The sequence below is a fragment of the Octodon degus genome, unplaced genomic scaffold, assembly GCF_000260255.1.
Source record: "Octodon degus isolate 3935 unplaced genomic scaffold, OctDeg1.0 scaffold00212, whole genome shotgun sequence".
Classification (NCBI taxonomy): domain Eukaryota; kingdom Metazoa; phylum Chordata; class Mammalia; order Rodentia; family Octodontidae; genus Octodon; species Octodon degus.
In genome coordinates this window covers 3,704,279-3,713,053 of record NW_004524788.1, presented here as the reverse complement: position 1 = coordinate 3,713,053, position 8,775 = coordinate 3,704,279, and the positions used below count along the sequence as shown (strand labels likewise).

Below are 8,775 nucleotides of genomic sequence, written 5' to 3'. Positions count from 1 at the left end.
AGGATAGAGATGAATGTCCATTTTGTTTCTGTGTATTCAAAATGGTTAGGATAGATATATAGTTACATTCTCTTAATGAATAGAGGGATTTGTTCTAATAAGTGTTTTGTAAATAGGATATCATGTCCACATCTTGTACAGCAATTAACCACTAGGAAGAATGTATACAATGTGTTAATTATTGAAACTGTCCTACCAATTTGGTCTGAAACGGTCTCTTTGCTATTTGTTTCTCAATAAAATTATGGGGAAAAAATAATACACAAAAGCTAAATATATACTTTATGACCCAGTAATTCTACTTTTGGGTCTTTATGCCCAATAAAAGTAAGTGCTTATATCGACCTTGAAGTATTAATCCATAATAGAAGCCAAAAACTAGAAAAAACCCAAGTATTTATCAGTAGGAGCCAAGTATTCAGCAATTTACCTACTCAAGCAACCAACTAAAAACAACAAACTATGGACCATATGCACAATGCAATATACAAGGAGTGATAACCTACAGCTACACAAAACAAAATGGATGCATTTACACACGTAATAATAAATGGACAGGGACACAGTGGTACACGCCTATAATTCTAGTTACTCAAGAATTTGATGAAAGAGCCCAGTGAGTCACTAACACAACCCCCAACAGGAAGGACCCTGTCCGGTATTCATGCCCCCTTGCTCGTAACTCACTTCCCTATTTGGTAGTGGATTTTTTTTACCTGAGCAATGGTGCTTGTAATCTCATTGGTCGACCATAGTTTTGTCCCACTTCATGCCCACCTAAGTGAGTTCCCATGTCTTTTCCACCACCTTAGACCCACCTCATTGCATGGTTTTCCTCTATAAAAGTCCCTAGAAGAGAAAGCTTCCCCAGGGACAACCCGCTCAGGCCCCCTCCTGTCCCTCTCTTGGACAGGAGCTTTCTTTCCCCCAATAAATATATTCTGCTCATAAAAAAAAAAGTTTGAGGCACCAAGATGAAAAGCTCAAGGTTAGGCTCAGCAACATAGCAAGATTTGATACAAAATAAAATTTTAAAATATTAGCTCAGTAGCAGAACACTTGCCCAGCGTGTACAGGGCTCTGGGCCAATTCCTAGTACCAAAAAAGAAAATAATATTGATCGGGGAAAACAAAGATGTAAAAGTTTAACTACAATTTAGAAAGAGACATACCTCACCTACAGTAAAGTTGGTCTCAACAGATGTTTTAGAGCCTCACTAAGTGACTGAGGTACAGGCAACAGGAAGACTTCAAGGGTTCTAGAATGGTCTGTATCTTGATCTTAGTGTGTTGTGAGCTTATGTAAAAACTCATTCTCCACTTAACATGCATGTTCTTCAATATATTTAAATTATATGCAATAAAAACTGTACTTTCAACTGTGTTTTTAACCAATCTTTGTCAGTTAAGGAAACTGCTTCAAATCTATCTCTAGTGTCTGGGCTGAAAGTGACAATGGTATTGGAGTAATGGCATTGGCAATGGGATCATATCAAGTCATACCCAAACCACACAGGAAATTTTTCAAGACAACAGTATAGACAATATTGTTATGGTGTACTTTCAATATGGGGCAAGACCTTATGGATTCACTATTCGTTTAATTAACTTCTTGAAGACACTGTGAGAAAACTATAAACAGCAAGTTAATTAAAAATAATTATATATGGCACGTGCCTGTAATCCCAGCTCTTGGGAGGCTATAAACAAGCAGATCACTACAAGTCTGATCTAGTAAGACCCTGAACATGCTGCAGACCCTTCCATAAAATACAAAAAAAAAAAAAATTATATAGCACTGGTAATATTTTTCTTTGAAAATTTAGCTCTATAAGGAACTGAAAAAGAATAATATATACAACTTTCAGAAATATAGCCAGATTAATAAAGTTATAGTTTTGCCAAAGTATGTTATTTGTATAGATTATAGATTGTAAAACAAGTAACTAGCTTCCAGAAACTGGTTCATGAATGTAAAGCTTCTCAGAAACAGGATTCAATATTTTTTATTTTGTTTGGCAGTACAGAGGACTGAATCCACAACCTTGCAAATAAATGGTACCAGCCAGCACTAGGACTAGCATTTTAAGACTATGATTTTACTGGGTGTGGTAGTACACTTGATGATGCACACTTGTAAGCCCAGAATTGTGGGAGACCGACAAAGAATCACAAACACAAGACCAGCCTGGACAAACTGAGAATGTGGTGGTGCATGTCTTTAATGCCAGTACTTGGAAGGTGAGGCAGAGGGATCACAATGAGTTCAAGACTAGCCTAAACTCAGTAACAAGGCTCACTTAGAGAAAGACTAATCTCAGTGAGACCTCTGGAGCTATGGCACAGACTCCTAATATATAACAAGTGGTACACAACCTGGGGCACGGAAGACGACCAGGGTGCATCTCAAGCAGCCCTTGGTGTGGAGTGATTCTCCTGCACTTAGCAATCATGCAGAAAGCTTCATGTCTGAAGAGAGCTGCAAATGTTAGCCACAGAGTCACCTCCAGGTATCACATGCTGACAAGAAAAGGACCAGATGGATGACCTGTGAGCTCAAGTATTAGGTGGAGCCAACACACCTTTCATAAGGCATTTTCGAACTACAAGTTATCATTCCTGAGAGGTACCCATTTGAACCTCCACAGATTCGATTTCTGACTGCAATCTATCATCCAAACATTGATTCTGAAGGAGCTAGCTGGTTAGCTCAGTTTAAGCACCTGCTCATGCAAATACAGTCAGGTGCAGAATACCATGGTTCATCCCCACCTCAACCTGTCTTACCAGATAGGCCCTTAAGGCAGCCTGAGACAGCGCCCCCCCCCAAAAAAAAAAAAAAATTCTCAACTGAAGGCCAGTCAAATAGCTCAGCAGATTAAAGCACCTGCTGAGCTGGCCCCACCCTCAGGGCGTGTTGAGCCACAATTGAGACTGGGCATGGTAGCATGTCTCTAATCCCAGCTCTTGGGAGGCTGTAAACAAGGCAGATCATATGAGTCAGATCTAGTAGTAAGACCCTGAACACCCTGTAGACCCTTCCCTAAATACAAAAAAAAAGAAAAAAAGATTTTGCTGGATTTGTCTAGATGTTCTTAAATTGCCACCAAAAGGTGCCTGAGACCAGCCAGCCCTCAACATCACAACAGTGTTGACCTCCATTCAGCTGCTCATAGCAGAACCCAACCCTGATGATTCACTGATGGCTGACATTTCCTCAAAATTTAAATATAATAAGCCAGTCTTTCTCAAGAATGCCAGGTAGTAGACAGAGAAGCATGCAAGACAAAAACAGGGTTGATGAGGAAGAAGTTCTTAATAGTTTTATCAGAAGCCAGTAACTTTGAAATGGACAACTCAGCACAAAAAAAAGAAGGCTAGGCAGCTAGGAGGCATAGAAAAGATTTTGCCCTAATGTTCAAGGAGTTAGTACTGATCAATCTTAGTCAATGTATTCTTTACAAGATGGTCTGATTTGCTTACCTTTCTTGAATGTTCTTCTTTGTTTTCAGTGACATTGTAATTTTTGTATCCTGTAAAGGACTCTCTGTATTTATGTACTCCACTCTATAGTGATTCTGAGTACAGTTTATTTTATTTGCCTTGTATATATGTATTTTGAAACCTTTTAAACTTGAAGAATAATCATTTAATATTAAAAACAAATATATAAACAAACTCAGTAATAAGAAGCTGCCTCAAAAGGGAGGGAGCACACTAGGGAGATAGTTCAATGGTCCAAGTGCTTGCCTGGCAAGTGCAAGGACCTGATTCCCAGTACCGCATACCGTGCTGGCCCCAACCCCAGACCCATGGAGCTGGCCACTGAAACCAGGTGTTGGTGGCGCACACCTGTAATCCCAACACTGGGGAGGCTGAGACAGTAGGATCACTGAGTTGAGCTGCGTACCAAGACTGTATACTAAATATATAAATAAAGAAAAAAAAAGCCCAGTTTACCCAATTTAGGGAGACTCTCAAAAAAAAGGGGGGGGTAGCTAGAGATTTATTTCAGCTCAATGTAAGGGCCCTGGGTTCAAGTCTCTGTGCCAGATAAAACAAAGGTGTGCTTTACATTCATGTTAATATATACATACAATATTCTCATCTGTCAATATAATCTATACATTCAACATCTAAAGTATCTTATTTTTTTTTCCTCCCTATACCATCTGTTACTATCCTCTATCATTTTTTCCACTGGACAATTTCAACAGACTGTTCTCTCTGCTCCAGTTTTGCTTGCCCCAATGCAGCTTCCAAACTGACTGCCAGAGTATCTTCCTAAAGCACAACTTTTGCTTTAACTTTCATAACCAACTCCCTCTCAAATCATACCAATCTCATATACCTTCGCCCCATATCGGGATTACAAACTCAAAAGCTTAAATGACCAATTAGTAAAGATTCCTTAGAGTGATGACAAATAGGGAAGTACAATCTCCAACTCAAAATGAAAACTATTACTGAACTCCAGGTAGCATGCAAAAGCAGAAATAAGTGCTCTGACATGGAACATTTCAATCTTTAAAATCTATGCAGACCAAATAAAATATATGTCTGTGGATTCCTATCTAGACACAGGCTACAGTATACAACTTAAGCCCTAAAGACAAAGTCTAAAATTTGCTTATAATCTACCTTTCTAAATGCATCTACATCAGTCCCTTTACATAAGATTTACATCAGCTGTCTGTAGAACCTCTTATCGCTCCTGACAGAAACCATACACCCTACTGCCTGCCGGCCATTGTTCACCTGGTCATCTTCTTGTTTTGTTTCATTTTTCTTATTCTCAGTAATGGGGACTGAACCCAGCAGTGCTTTACTACAGAGATTCGTATGTTTTATGTTGAGAAAGGATCTAAATTGTCCAGGCTGGCTCAAATATGTAATCTTGCCTTGGCCTCCCAAGTAGTCACCTAGTTATCTACATTATGACAGCCCCCTTGGGCTTGGTGTGGTGGAGAGTACCTATGATCCCAGCACTCTAAGGACAGGGTGTGGTGGAGAGTACCTATGATTCCAGCATTCTGAGGACTAGGTGTGGTGGAGAGTACCTATAATCTCAGCACTCTGGAGGCTGAGGCAAGAAGACTGCCAAGGGTTCAAGGCCAGCCTGGGCTACAAATGGGTTAGAATGAGTTCAGTGAGTTTAAAATCAGCCTGGACTGCATATAGAGACCCTATCACCAAAAAAAAAATATGACAGCTCTGACTCGCAACACCTTCCTGCCCATCTAATTTCTGCCCAGGCCTCAAAGGAAAACTTTATTTTTTTAAATCCACTGTGAAATTTCCTTTTCAAATTCCCATAACACTGTTTGCTGTTGTATGTTACGGGTTGGTGCAGAAACAAGAAGACCTGATGAATGGCTTCAGAGATCTCACTGAGATTAGTCTCTCTCCAAGTGAGCCCAGAGCCTCAGAAGCATCTCACATTTATTGAGGGGTAAAGGCAGACTAAGGAATGTGCATAATTACCTAAGTGAATACAAACTACTGTTTCTATTAACTTCCACCATTTGCCTAAGACTAGGTTCACACAAATGCTAGCCTATAACATCCCAAGCAAGGGATCAAAGGACAGGGTGCCTGCAGGAGAAGCTGTTATCTGCTGCCTTGGGTCCCAGCTTTCCGGGAATTTGCAAACAGACAGCAACCCTCCTCGGGCTCAGTCCAGTGTTCCCTGCTCTCTTGGGACATCAGGCTTTTGTCTCAAATCTGTATCTCTACAGTTTGCTCCTCATGATCCTTACCAGTTTTCACCTTATGGTATACTTTTTTACACAAAAGACTACAAACTGGGGCTGGAGAGATGGCTCAGTGGTCTAAAGCACCTACTTAGAACAAGCTTGGCAAAGCATCAGGGACCGCGGTTCAATCCCCCAGCACCACATGCCAGCCAGCCCCGCCCCCTGGTGGGCTGAGCTGGCCACACACACACACCACACACTCTCTCACTCTCTCTCTCTCTCTCTCTCTCTCAAATAAATAAATAAAAAAAAAAGACTACAAACTACTGAAAGCAGAGTATCTTATTCTATTCCATATTACCAAAGAGTAGCTAAAATATAGTACATTCTCAATAAATAAATAAAATTATCTAAATACAATGTATAGGGCTGGGGAGATAGCTCAGCAGTCTAAGTGCCTGCCTAACAAGCGCAAGGACAGGTGTTCAATCCCTGGTACTGTATGCTGTGCCAGCCCAGGAACCCTAGGCACCCTGTGCCCGCCACCAAAACCAAGCACGGTGAGGCATGTCTATAATCCTAGTGCTGGGGAAGCTGAGACAGGAAGATCACTATGACTTCCAGTTGCATATCAAGACCTTGTACCAAATAAATAAATAAGATTTAAAAAAAAAATAAATACAAGGTATACCTCAATATGATGGCCCTGATATCAGAGATTCCTTAGATTTTCAAAATTAAAAGGTTAACAGGCTCAGGAGGGAATAAATCCTATAATATTAAATTTGAATCAAAAATAACATGAACCTGTGATTCTTGTCACAGTTATTTCTTAGCCTATCTACCAGAAGGATCAAAAAGAAGTAAAACCCACAACAATAATTTTAGTTTCTAAATCCACTTCCCACTATAAAGAACCGCAGCTTCTTGGAGAAACAACTGAATCCTGTTGTGTAGGAAACAACACAAGATGGGCCTGGGACATCGTGTGCCAAAAGTCAGTAAGAACACTAAGACTGATAACGCTCATGTCAAAAAGAAGCATCGGTAAACACTGTAATTGACTATTAAGGCACCGGCACTGATTAACACTAAGGTATTCTCTATGAATGTTAGCTAGTTGTTGTGAAAGGAATGACAACTAAAAAAGCCACAATTTTTAACACCTATTGTAATAATGATTTCAGGATTAGGATGCTGAAATCACTAGGTGAAAAGTCCTAAATGAAAGACATTTACAAATTTTCAAAACAGTGTCCATACACTCCTCTCTAATCGCTGAGGAAAAAACTACATTCGTTATGAGATCAGCAAATGCCACCTTAACCAAGGGATCAAATTTCGCACAGCTCCAAATTAACAACCAGTGATTAAGAGCCTCCTGACAGGACTCCATGTGTGGCACACACCACTTATGAGGAAGTCTTCCGGGCCGGGGAGATGCTATAAGTTATTATTAATTATCTGCATGGATATGTTACACTGGACACCAAAGCAGTACTTCAGTAATTCCAACACAAATAATTTTCACTCCGACGCTGGAACGATTCACTATTTTTTTAACAAGTAGATAAAAGTGCTGGCAGCTCAGGTTGTGAAGTAAAAATATCTACCACAGCTAGGTAAGCATTTGGAAATTGAGACAGGCTGAGAAAAGGGCACATTCCTATTTTTCATCTCTGTTTTAAGTTCTTTTTCTCTTGTTTTTGTAACCAGATGCACAGAAATAAATTTGTGTAAAGGCATACAAAATTGTCAATGACAAGAATGAGTTTTTAAAAACAAATTTCAGGGGGCCAGGGAGATAGATCAATGGAATAAGCGCTTGACTGGCAAGCACAAGGTCCTTAGTTTAATCCCTGGTACCACAAAATAAATAAATAAATAAATAAATAAATAACAAAAAACTAATTTCAAACTGGGGACGTTGCACAGGCCTGTAACTCTAGACACTCCGAAGACTGAGGCAGGAAGACGGCAAGTTTAAGGCCAACCTGAACAACTGAGTGAATTAGCAACACCCACTCTGAAAATAAAATTTTTCAAGGACTAGGAATATTGCTAGGTTCAACCCCCCAGTTCCATAAAAAAAGAAAAAAATAATTAAAACTATGTTTTTATTAATTAATCAATCATAGTGTGAAAGAAACATCACAACCAAATATAATGAACTAATTTGCTGACTGGGAATGTCTATCATCTACCTGTAATGGAATTTCAACCAGGATGAAAAAGAGAATGGTAATAACATCTCTTGGTGAACATCATGTATGATCTCAGGTTCTAACCTATACTATATCTCATTTCTTTATGCTGGCATTACTATACACTGACAGATTCTTCCAATCCACATCTGGGTACTCTTATAAATGTACTAAGTAAAAGTCAGGTATCATCAAGGCTAAAAACTATTTCTCTCTAACCCTACCCTCTTTAGTGTGCTGCACATTAGCATTCCCACCACAGTACATACTTCTCTCCTTAAGAGTTTTCACCCACAGCTAAGTCTAATTTGTATAAGCCAAAATGAACTCATTTTTTTTTCTTCCCCAATCTCCTCCCTTAGTATCGCCTCTCCTAGAAAAGAAAACAGATAGCCACCCAGGTGCTCAGGGTAAAGAAAAGTCATGCCACTATTCCTTTTCACTCCTACTGCTAAAACCAAGCCCTGAGTTCTATAGATTCTACCATCTTTTCTATACTCCCCACTTCCCTACCACTATCCATACCATGTATGCTTTGGTCCACCATCATTGTCCACCTAAGACTGACTGGTTTTTCTGCCTTCATTCTCTTTGATCTTTCCTACATATACCCACCAAACATAACTTCCTAAAATACAAACTTAGTTATACACTTTCTACTTCAAGAACAGAAGAATATGCAGTGGCCAGGGTTCTATCCTGATGTGCAGTGCTGGCCCCGCCCATGGGGCACACTAAGATGGGGATTGAGACTGGGTGTAGTGGTGCAGGCCTGCAGTCCCAGCGCTTGGGAGGCTGAAAACAGGAGAATCGCTGCAAGTCTGATCTATGTAGTTACATGTATTACATACATTTAAAAAAAAAAAAAAAAAAAA

The 8,775-nt window shown here is 39.7% G+C and overlaps 1 protein-coding gene and 1 pseudogene across 1 annotated transcript in view; one reads left to right on the top strand and one right to left on the bottom strand.

Annotated features, from left to right (window-relative positions):
- LOC101593163 overlaps positions 1-3,381 on the top strand; it is a 5,667-nt pseudogene extending 2,286 nt beyond the window's left edge.
- The window catches only part of Fbxw11 (F-box and WD repeat domain containing 11), a 165,103-nt gene that overhangs the window by 139,277 nt on the left and 17,051 nt on the right, over positions 1-8,775 (bottom strand). The gene's annotated exons all lie outside the window — the stretch shown is intronic.